Source organism: Triticum aestivum, chromosome 3B, assembly GCF_018294505.1.
Source record: "Triticum aestivum cultivar Chinese Spring chromosome 3B, IWGSC CS RefSeq v2.1, whole genome shotgun sequence".
Classification (NCBI taxonomy): domain Eukaryota; kingdom Viridiplantae; phylum Streptophyta; class Magnoliopsida; order Poales; family Poaceae; genus Triticum; species Triticum aestivum.
In genome coordinates this window covers 492,426,143-492,438,474 of record NC_057801.1, presented here as the reverse complement: position 1 = coordinate 492,438,474, position 12,332 = coordinate 492,426,143, and positions in this window count along the sequence as shown.

The following is a 12,332-nucleotide window of genomic DNA, read 5'->3' as shown; positions in this document are numbered from 1 at the left end:
GACTGGTTTAGGTCCGGTCATTTTTATAAACGTGTTATGTCCAAAATTTAATGAACATGCTCCGGTTTCTACGAAAATAATCCGGTTTCATGTAGTAATTCATTCATTTATTTATTCTTCTGTGGGGGGTTTGCATATAATTCGTGAGGTCTGCAATGTAAAGTACCCCGGCATATGCTCCGAGTCGTGCATGCACTACGACCCAGATGCTCTATGTCCCACATGTCGGCGAATGGGAGCACGTGGAAATAGCCTAGGAGTACATATAGGAGGATAAATGCATGAAAAAAATATGTACTGTGAAGCGTAGCTGCGGTTCGAAAAGGAGACCTAAAGTGATGACAACTATAGGTCGCACGCACCCAACTAGTGGTACTAGACATACGACTAATTTTTCCCTCAAAAAAAAGAGGCACAAGTGCTCAATACTCCTATTCTATAAACACGAGTCCCATCTGACAACAGCGTCCGTGCTACAGCTAGCTCTCCTCCCTCGTTTATCTCTTCTAATTCTACACTCAGCCGACGCCCGGTGGGCGGGGTGGGTTTGCTCAGCTGTGGCCCCATCTCATAGTGAAAATGTTACGAGTGGAATAAAAATGCCATATACTCCCTCCGTTCCTAAATATAAGCCTTTTTAGATACTCTTTCAAATGGAATACAACTGACAGATGTATGTAGACATAGTTTAGAGTGTAGATTCACTCATTTTTCTCCATATGTAGTAGTCACTTGCTGGAATCTTTAGAAAGACTTATATTTGGGAATGGTGGGAGTACTATACTAATAAAACATTAAGGCCACGAGGCGATGCAGTGCTGGTTACAGGAGGCAAGAAGAAGATGTATCCATCGACGACGTCCACCTCCTCGACTCAGGGCGCCGGCCCACCGAATGGCGCCTAAGTAGCAGCAGATTTCGTGGCCAGGTCGACGTGCTTCTGAACAATGGCGTCCAAAGACTCAAGCCGCTGGAAGAATGCGAACATCTTTCTGTCCTCGCTTGCCTTGTAGTGGCCTATGTAGACGATTTCCTCCTAGATGTGGATGTGCAGGTCGACGGTTTCTTGCATGGTGATGCATTGCGCGGCGAGCGCGGCCTCGAGGTGCACATTCTTCATCGCGACCTCCGGCACCTGCAGGGCCACCAGGGCTTGAAAGAGGTAGTCACCATGGCGGCCGATGAGGGTGGCAGGCAATGAGGAGCCTGGGAGCGTGGGCTGGAGCAGTACGGCAAGGTCATCTGCGCGCTTCTTGACGGCGGTGAACTTGCGGATGGAGTTGACCCTCATGTCGTCCATGCGAGAGGCGAAGCCGGCGTCGGCGAGGGTTACTATGCCGGCGGTCGCCAGCACCGTCTGGAAACACTGTGCGGTGCGGGGCCGCAGACCGGCGCCTTGGATGATTTGGCACAGCCGACTGCCGCTCGCGTCCATCGCCTCCATAGGTGCTTGTGGCTTCTGGTCACATGGTCTTGGATTGGAGTGAGCAGTGTTGCGCAGAGACTTGGGAGTAGATGGATTGAAGTGGTGGGGCGCCTTTATTATATGAGAGTCCAAACTCTGTTGCATTCACATCGTGCTAGCTCTATTCTGCTTCTCCAGTTAATTCCCTCTGCATGTAATTGAGGATGCATCATTGACCGTTAAACGTCTCACAAACCTCAACCCTCTTCCTCCTTGGTATTCAAGCACCTATGGACCCATCGACGACGAGGTGCCTATGGTGACTTCATAAATTTCAAGATGATAGTGACGTGCGTGTGTGCGTTCATAGGGGTGAGTGTATGCACGTGTATATGAGCGCTTGCATCTGTACTGTGTCAAAAAAATGTAAATGTGTGTCAAAAAGAGACTAGTCAGTATACTCAATATTGTGCAACTCGGAGAGGAAAACAATAAAACTACTCCCTCCGTCCCATAATGTAAGACGTTTTTTCACACTAGTGTAGTGTTAAAAAACGTCTTACATTATGAGACGGAGGGAGTACATATTTATTTACAGTGCAGATTCACTCATTTTGCTCCATATGTACTCCGTCTCGGTGTAGTCTGGTCACTTGTTGAAATCTCTAAAAGGGCAAATACTCCTTTCTGGTTTACAGGGCTATACTAGCAAGTAGTTGTACGTACTAGTACAATAGTGGGCTCACATAGCAATTTTGTCTCATGCAAGAGCCTGGCTATATGTGTGCTCCAATGTTTGCAACTGCCACGTTCGGTTTGCGCTTGGCTCTTCACCTCTTCAAGAAGACGAACAATGATGTTACTACTACTGCTTATACAGTGTCTAATCCACAACTGCCTATCCGTCCACCACAAGCGAGAGGGATAGCTTGTTGTAGAAGTACTACTAAGCAAAAGCATGTCCTCGTTTGCGAGTAACCACACGCATGGGTGAGGGAGAAGGCATGTAGTAGTAAAATCAAGCTTCTCCTCGTTGTACGAGTTGACACGACACATCATAGCACTGGCCCCACATTCTTGCCTCTAAACTTGGCTGAAAGACCCGCAGTGTACAATATATTTGCTGCAACCTCTAACATTTACCCACCACAAATTAAAATATATATGGTTGTATGCATCGTTCTGATGCAGAGGCCGGGGAGTCCCCCTTTTTGAAAAAAAAACAAATTAAAATATATATTCCTGTCTTGACCAGATGAGCGTGCAAACTACAATCACCAGGGTGACGGGTAGGGCCAGAAGACTATTTTAAAAAAAACTTCGAGACGGCCACATAACATGGAGCCGACCCCAACGATTTTAAGCTTACAGGAATGGTACACGCTATCCTAGACTACTCTACACATGAAACTGCCACACGAGCGTCCGGGCTGCGCTTGGCTCTTTGCCTCTTCGGGACGTCAAACAATGATGGAGTACTACTGCATTGGAGGAGTACTACAGTACGCTTCTGGCCATCTAACACCGATTGAACTGTTGCATGTCCACCGCGTGTGGGATGGAGAGCATGTAGGGAAAGCTTCTCCTAGTCTTGCCAGCCACCATGCTCATGGGTGAGAGAGGGACGCTCCTGTCTTTGCGTGTATGACAGGTGGGCCCGACAGGTGGGTGGCCAACCTGTCATATAGCCAAAGGTAGGTGCAGTTAAGTCGAGGAGGGAGAGGATAATCAAACATCTTGTTGATGTATGAGTTGACGCGACACATCAAAGCACTGCACTCGATATATTTCAATAATTTGTGTTTACCGATGCATTAATTACAATGCATGCATGCATGCCGTGACTCTCCTTTTCATACTTGCATGTGTTGATTTAATGCACCTTGAAGTAGTATAAAATATGTGACAGTAAAGCTTTGTAATGCCCCCGCCCAAGTCGAGAGATGGTTGTGCACGAGGAGGGCGAGATCATGCAGACCGAACAGGACCCGACGATGGAGCTCTCTAAGGTCTCGATGGACCTCACCGTGCTCCACTGCCCCTTGTGTCTCCGCCCCTTGACGCCTCCAGTGTATGATGTTCGCATACACCTCGTCCGTTCGGGTGATTGACCAAGGTGCAGGTTTCTTGATTGATGTGTTGTTTGATTGATTTCTGCAGTGCAAGGGAGGGAACCTGGCCTGCGCGGACTGCCGCGTCGAGCGCCCCGGGAACCAGCAGCAGTTCCAGAAGTGCGAGCGCGGCGGTGGCTTCAACGTGCGGAACACGGCGGTGGACTCTGTCCTTTCGTCGATGAGGGTGGAGTGCCGGCGTGAAGGATGTGGGCTCTACATCACTTACCACAAGCTCGCCGATCACCAGAGCGTGTGTCCGCTCGCGCCCTGCAAATGCCCCGTGCCCGTCTGCGGCTACGAAGGCCCACCGCTGGCGCTCTACCACCACATCAGCACCGCGCATCCCATGCCCGTGCATAGGATCCAGTACGGCAAGGTGCTCCAACTGCAAGCGCCACTATTGGAGCCACGGCTCTTGCTGTTCATGGAGGAGGACGGCCGCACGTTTTTCTTGGTTGGCGGCATGCTCGACATCGGCGCGCGCCGTGTAGGTCGTCTGCATCAGAGCGGGGGCGTCCCCACTGCCGCACTACATGGCCAAGCTGTGGGCGAATGGCCCGCCGGGGGAGCCCAAGGGCACGACCGACGCCGTCAATGTGGAAATGGAGGTGACAAGAAGCAAGGATCCCGGCGACGTCGACGTGCAGGAGCTGACCTTCTTCACAGTTCCGCCCAAGCTGCTGGCCGAGGCTAAGCTGGTGTCCCTCCACATTCAGATTGACAAGCTCATGTCCTAAATGTTTCTACAGTGCCTTTTGTTTATCTTAGTAATATGCTAATATAGTGATTACCTCGGTCTACTTTAGCTTAAGAAATGGTGGGTTTTGGCGGCGATGAAGCAATTACTTCGACATCAGATAAGTAATTTCCAACAGTCGAACGGATACTTTGTGTCTGTTGGATATAAAGTTCCTTTGGGTAAGAAGTACTACTTGTCATCAAAATGGATAAAAGGAGATGTATGTAGACGTATTTTAGTTCTAGATACGTCCCTTTTTATCCATTTTGATGACAAGCACTCCCTCTATTCCACAATGCATGCCTACCATTTGTCAAAATATAGATGTATCTAGACATGTTTTAGTATATAGGTACATCCATGATAGAGCCAATCGGATGGTTGAGAACACTACAATTCGTAGATACAGATGCATGTGTGACTACCAGATGCAGAGGTCGGGGGCCATCATCCTCCTTTTCAAGAAAAAACAGACGCGTGTGTGAGAGGACGAGTGCATGCGTGCACCTCTTCTCTTCTTGTATAACGTACTAAACTCAGAGTACAAGTTTTTGTGGGTGGCACGATGGTGCGTGCGAGAAGTCCCCAGAGATAGGTTTCATGCGTCTGAAAAAAAGACTAGCCTAGAGCTCGCCACACGGCTATTCCTGTCAAACGCCCCATTAACCGTAAGATATGTATACGACGGTGCCAGTTATTGCACGTACACAATAGTAGAAAAAGAACTACTCCATCCGGGAATAGTGCCGCACTTCGAAACTAGAACCGTCAATAAATTTTGAGCTTGCGTCTCGTCACATTCCAAATTACTCAATGCTATATTGAATTGCAAATCTGTTCACACCAATCACAACCTAAACGGTTTCCCACTTAGGAGCGTATTAGTACCATGATATATTGAATTGCAAACCTATTCACACCGATCACAACCTAAACGGTTTCCCACTTAGGAGCATATTAGTACTCGGTTATAAATACTATTATGCCAAGATGACTGCACATTCCTCCTCAACTCCTCATCCACAAAAACAAACAAGTCATTCAGCATTCTTCCCTTACGTCTGCCATGGCCAGCGTGAGTTCTGGGTCGAGAGATTGCCACCAGGGAGCGGCAAGCATGGAAGTGGAAGCACGAGAGATGTCCCGCTTCGCTGCGAAAGCAGCCGACATGTCCCGCCGCGCGGAGTACTAGCACAGAGGTCCAGCCGCGCCGCTGAAGTAGCATGGAGGTCCCGCCATGCTGTCAATGTAGCAGACTGGTCCGGCCGCACCGCGGAAGTAGCAGAGATGTCCCGCTACACCGCGAATGCAGTAGAGATGTACCACCGCACCGCGGCGGCCTGGGAAAATTTCTCGCGGGCAGGCGACGACTGTTATAGGCGCATGCATGCGATCGTCCATAGCCAGATGGATCAGTTCTCCGGCTGGGCAAGGTTGCAGGATGACATGAAAGCCTCATTTGAGCAGGCTACCGGCATCATCCGGCAATGAGAGGGCAATGAGAGGCTCCGGGCCGAGCGTGACCTGCTGAGGGCGAAGATCGTCCGAAGTGCAGACCCGTAGGAGGAGACCAGTGCCTTGTTGAAGAGGACTAGCGTCATCGTCAAGAAACTTATGGACGAGAATGACATGCTCTGCAACGAGCGCCAAAGGCTGGTGGAGGAATCCGTGGATGTTCTCAAGCAGTGTCTTCAGGACACGAAAGAGCTCATCGCCGCTCGCCGCGGAGACTAGTTCCCACGGCCTGCAGCAACACATCAAGAAAGTAGAGATCAGCGAGCCAGATCCTTGTCTTCCTTCTTCTTTTGCCATTGTTTACTTCGGGCGTAGCCACATGTGGCTTTTTTAATTATCTTTCTAATTATGTAAGATAATTAATCGTCCTTATATATTCATTAGTTTTGCTATAAGTCGCAGTAGATGCTATATAGGTCCGTCGGATCTTACATCAAGATCCATGCTTTCAGATTTTCTTTTTTCTCTCTTAAATCTCAGTCGAGTGAGACATAGCCACGCCATTAAAAAGAGGCTCGGGCGCCATTAATGGAGACCTTGGGAGAGAGGTGGACAACAGATGGAGGCCAAAGGGCTCTCCTCCCGATAAGCACGTGCAAGGGTCTGATCACATGCCTCTCGTACTCAAATAGATACCCTGCACGGCTCCTCCTAGCTAATAAAAAATGGGGACGCGTGGCGGCACGTAAATGGTAGTAAATAGAACGCCCACAGTTTCAATAATACTTGTGTTTCCGATTGTAACGTGACAGCACTTGTTACAAAATGACTTTGTTGATTGTTAATGTGTGCGCCTTCGCAAATCGGACCGCAAAATTACCACATCATGTTGGTGCCATGTCATGGCACCAAGCCAAGTTTCATTATTTTCATGCGTGTTTTGGATTTACAGGAATTAAAAAACTAAGTTTCTCAATGTTTCCAGCCCAGCCACGACGCCTAGAATTTTGAATTTCCTTCCCATTTCTTGCATGGAACCTAGAAATTTTACCTGAGGACACACATGCGATTTTTCAACCAACTTTGGTGCACTGGAACATGTGCTTGTATTTCAAATTTGAATTATGCACACAAAGGTGACACGTTCCCTCCCAGAACCATGAGCCTTCTTGGGAGAAACTCCTATTTGCAAGAAGCTTATACCAAAATTTGTTCCTATTCGACCAATTGTTTTTTACCATGGCATGGTACTACCATGACATGACACCATGCCAGGTTTCATGATTTTAAAACCTAGTTTCTCAATGTTCTTGACCAAGCCACGATGCCCAGATGTTTGAATTTTATTCTCACTTTTTGCTTGGTACCTAGAAATTCACCCGACGAAACAAATGTGATTTTTCAACCAACTTTGGTGCACAGGAGCATGTACTTGTAGTTCAAATTTGAATTATGCACATTAAATGACCAAAAACTCAATTAATGTGTAAATAAGGCCAAATGAAGTAGGAATAATTCCAAAATTTAACAGGGCACTCATGTAGTTCTATGTTGCCTTTGTAAATAAACTCAAGGGGGACAGCGCATATCGTTTCGCACTCAAAGGTGGCACGTTCCCTCTCAGAACCACAAGCCTTCTTGAGAGATGCTTCGGTTTGCTAGAAGCTTATACCCCTATTCGGCCAATTTTTTTACCACAACATGGTAGTACCATGATATGACACCCATGACAAGTTTCATGATTTTCAGACGTGTTTTGGATTTACAAGAATTTTAAAACCAAGTTTCTCAATGTTCTCGGCCGAGCCACAATGCCCAGATGTTTGAATTTTATTCTCATTTCTTGCATGGGACCTAGAAATTCACCCGAGGACACAAATGTGATTTTTCAACCAACTTTGGTGCACGAGAGCATGTGCTTGTAGTTCAAATTTGAATTATGCACATTAAATGACCAAAAACTCAATTAATGTATAAAAAATGACAAACGAACCCGGAATATTCCAAAATTTAACAAGGCACTCATGTAGTTCTATGTTGCCTTTGTTAAGACACTCAAGGGGCGGGGGCAGCGTATATCGTTCCACACTCAAAGGTGGCACGTTCCCTCTTAGAACCACGAGCTTCCAAATCGGCCCAATTTTTTACCACAACATGTTAGTGCCATGACATGACACCATGCCAAGTTTCATGATTTCCAGGCGAGTTTTGGATTTACATGAATTTAAAATCTAAGTTTCTCGATGTTCTCGGCCGAGTCACGACGTCCAGATGTTTGAATTTCACTCTCATTTCTTCCATGGGACCTAGAAATTCAACCAAGGACACACATGTGATTTTTCAACCAACCGAGCATGTACATGCAGTTCATATTTAGATTATGCACATTAAAAGTCCAAAAATAAATTAATGTATAAAAAGGCCAAACGAACCCGAAATAATTCCAAAATTTAACAGGGCACTCATATAGTTCTATGTTGCCTCTGTAAAGAAAATCAGGGGGAGGCAGTGTATATCATTTCGCACACAAAGGTGACACGTTCCCTCTCGAAACCATGAGGTGTTGAGAGAATCTCCGGTTTTGCAAGAAGCTTATACCAAAACATGTCCCGGTTTAGCCAAAAATTATACATATGAAAACAGGGTTTAGATTATCCCGAACATCTCGCTACCTAGAACATTAATGTACTATGATTTGAATTCAACATAAAATGGATACAAATATTTGAATTGGAGAGCGTATGGTATATGTAGTTCATAGTGAAATATGATTACTGCTATATGCATGTTATTTGTTATCAAGATAATATTTAAATTATTGTATAACTTGACAACAATCATATTCAAATAAGGAAAATTGATTCAAATTTAGTCCATATGGTAGACGACAATATATATGTTCACATGGTGGAGTAAAATGTTCATATATGATGGAAGATCAAAATGTACGACTACATCAATTATAAATCACAAGGTCACCTAACGATATATTCGAATTCAACATAACGTGGATTCAAAAATTGAAATTCGAGATCCTGGCATTTGTAATCATATAAAAAGGGACATTGCTCTTTCTTTTGGTGGGAATTGATTTGTTTTTTGTTGTTGTTGAGGGAAGTGCGAATCGATTTGGTACTGTGCAGGGTAATCTTGTTCTCCCGATTTTTTTTACATTTTTCTTGTAGTTTTTTCAATGGCATCTATAGCAATATAGTAAAAGGGGACATGACTCTCTTGTGTCTTGTATGAATTGTCTTTTTACACGTTAAGTTTGTTCTGCTGAAGAAGGAATCCGCACCTTGTTATCCGAAAATTTTCAAGCTCGAGTATCTTTTGTCTCACCTGCTTTGAAACTCCCGCCTCTTAAACTCGCGCCGCCCCTTGTTATCCCGAAATTTCAACGCGTGCTAGAACTCCCTCCTCATCCAAAATCGGTCCCGCAGCCCAGACATGCGAAATCCCCCTTCTACCCCTCAGTCGGAAATGAAGCTCCACATCGCGGTGTCAAACCCGGTGGGGTTATGGTGGTAACTTACCCTACATTTAGGACAAGCGCGTCCCTAAGCTTGGCTCCCTCCTCCCCCTTCGCCCCCCCATTCGTACACCGAGGCCGCCAAAACTCGTGAAACCCCACGCTCCTCCATTGGCCTCCCGACCGCCGCCCAGGCGGAGACTCTTCCCTGACTACGTCGTCCACCGCAACAGCTCGCCGTCCCTCATCCACCGCACCGGATGAGGATCCGTTGTCAATCTCGTCGTCCCGCTGGATCAGCCGCCCCGTCCTCCACCTCCAAGGAGTTGCCCACCTCGTCTATCGCACCACCTCAATCCCACAACACCGTCTTGACCTGCCTCACCAGAACCGCAGCACCCTCACCAATTCCTCCGATGAAGCCGAGGCCAACTTGGCGCCACCAAGGAAGTTCTGCACTCACCGCGGCATTTTATCTTTTATTCAATCTCACGGGGCTGTCGGTGCTTGATACCGAGAAGACATGGCGGATCTCCATCAACAGCACCATCGCCGGCCACATCATCCATGGCGTCTCTCCCCCATGTCGTTGCTTCCTTGGCAGCGACTTCCACAACGGCACTAGCTGCAGCTGCTCCGACTCTCGCTCGCGCTGTGGCTCTATTCTTGCTGTCGGTCGCGCTGCCGCACTGCTCTTGCTTTCGTTCATGATGCTGCTTTGCTCTTGCTCTAGCTTGCGCTGTTGCTGCTGCTGCACGACCTTCGATAGCTACAGGAGTTGCTGCTTTAGCACTCGCTCGCGGTGCTCCTGCACGACTTTCTCTCTGCTAGTGCATTCCCTGCTCGAGCGTCTACTGATTTAGATCCCTGCTTCTCTCCTACTAGTGCTCGAATGCCCTAAACATCTATTGCAATGCTCTGCTACTAGTTGAATCAGTTTCAACAGTAAAATTCAGTTTTGACTGTAAAGTTCATTTTCTTCAGTTAAATTTAGATTGAACAGTACTTACAACATCTGTCGGAGCGGCCGTGGCGCGGCTGATGCGTTTTACATCTAGCACTTTTTGGTGATGTATTTTACATAATCTATTGCAGATGATATTAGGGTCCCACTTCAGATTAACGTTGTCTGTCTTGTCTTGCTTCAGCCTCATCGCCGTACACCTTACCAGAGCTGCTCCAACAACGGAACCGTCCATTAGAGCGGAGCAGTACCCTCAGCGCCGTTTCCGGAGGCCTCGGATCTTCTTCCCCGCCTCCGACAGTCACACTAGCATCATCACCATCCTCCACGTCCAACCCAATGATGTCGAGGTCCACAAGGCTATGGCAAAGAGGTTGTACACTCGTCGCATCACTTTGTTACTCTCCATTCATGTCGATCCCTTAGGGATCCTTTGTTATGCAACTACTATTCGTGCAAATCTGTTAGAAGGAGTGGAGCAAAGCAAAACTGGAGGATTTTTTCCTTTGGTGTCTCTTTTGAAGAAAAAACGTAGGAATTTTATTCACTTGGACGTCCTTTTCAAATTAATATGCATGAAGAACAGAACTAATTGCATTACTGGCATAATAAGATTCTTATTTTTTCATTTTCACGTGGTTTGACTTTAATTTGACCACGTTTCTCCATTCCCGTGTTCTTCCAATTCATGTGAACCAAACACCCAGGTTGACTGAAATCCTATGTTTCCAAAGGCTCTGTTTTGCACATGCATTCCTATCATATTCCTGTATTTTTCCTGTCCCTGCGTTTATAGAACCCTCCAATTCTAAGGAGCCCTTACAGATTTACTTCATTTTCAGATAGGCATCAAAGAAAACTCTGTGTGTTATGTCCTGCTCCTGCCGTGCCGTCATCCACCCCACCTGAGGTGCACCATCGACAGAAGCATTCACTACAGCAGAGAGCCCCCCTGTAGACTTTCTTTCGCCGCCTCAGATCATCTTCCTCATTGCTGGCAGAGATGCCAACTGCATTACCATCATCGACTGAGCAGATGAACCTGAGGACTACACAGTTCCGGAAGAGAGGTCACAGTCTTTCATGTTTGCTTACGTTATACATCAGTTATTATTACCTTCTACTTTATCGTTCAAACTTGAGTTTTGAAATGCCCATGGGTCTCATATCGAGCCAGTAACGAATAGTATCTGTCAACTATCTGGGATCTTCTATGTGGTTCATGTTGGGTGGGCAACAAACAATAGATGATCCATTGTGTATCTTTTTTAACTGAAGCTATAATCTACCTGCTATCATTAGTTTTGGATCCATCCACTCGTTTGCTACCATCGGTCTTGATTTTTGCATGCACCCCTTAGGCCTTACAAAATCTAACTATTTTTTTATTATGCATGTCAGATATTGTACACAATCGTACAGAACATGTAGATAAAAAGAGAAGACCGTTGCGTGGGAATATAATGTCATGCAGACGCCGCTCCATGGTGGGTGAAGTGCCCCCCTCCTGCATTTCCAAATTGTATTCCAGAGGAAGATAAATGTTCAGATGGGGATTCAGAAGGAGCCGACCATGCCTGTTTACCACCTGAGGTGTTTGCTCTAACCTGGAAAATAATGTTGGTCATATCATGCATATGGCGCCTTGCATTACTTACATTATACATCTTATATGTCATCAGCTTAGTTTACATTTGCTTTGTGTGAATGCCACCTGTTTGGTTTCTATATCATACTCCCACCATTCCTAAATATTTGTCTTTTTAGAGATTTCAACAAGTGAATACATACAGAAGAAAATGAGTGAATCTACACTCTAAGATATGTCTATATACATCCGTATGTGGTAGTCCATTCAAAATCTCTAAAAAGACAAATATTTAGGAACGGAGGGAGTATATGGGAATTATGCAATGCCATCTTCTTTAGCCAGGCATCATATACGTGAATCATGCAATGCCATCCTGTTTAGCCAGTCATCGTATATGTGAATTGTATCGTGCCATATTTTTTACATAATGTATTCCATTTGTCAACAATGTTTATACATTCATCTACTCTTCCTGTGCATCAGCCATTTGAGTCGGTCATGGGAAAATCTGGAGTGAAAACAAGGTCTTCTGAGCAGTCAGTGCCACCTGTCGATGTAGATTTCTTGCTGGTTAGAGATAGCTGACCAGTCG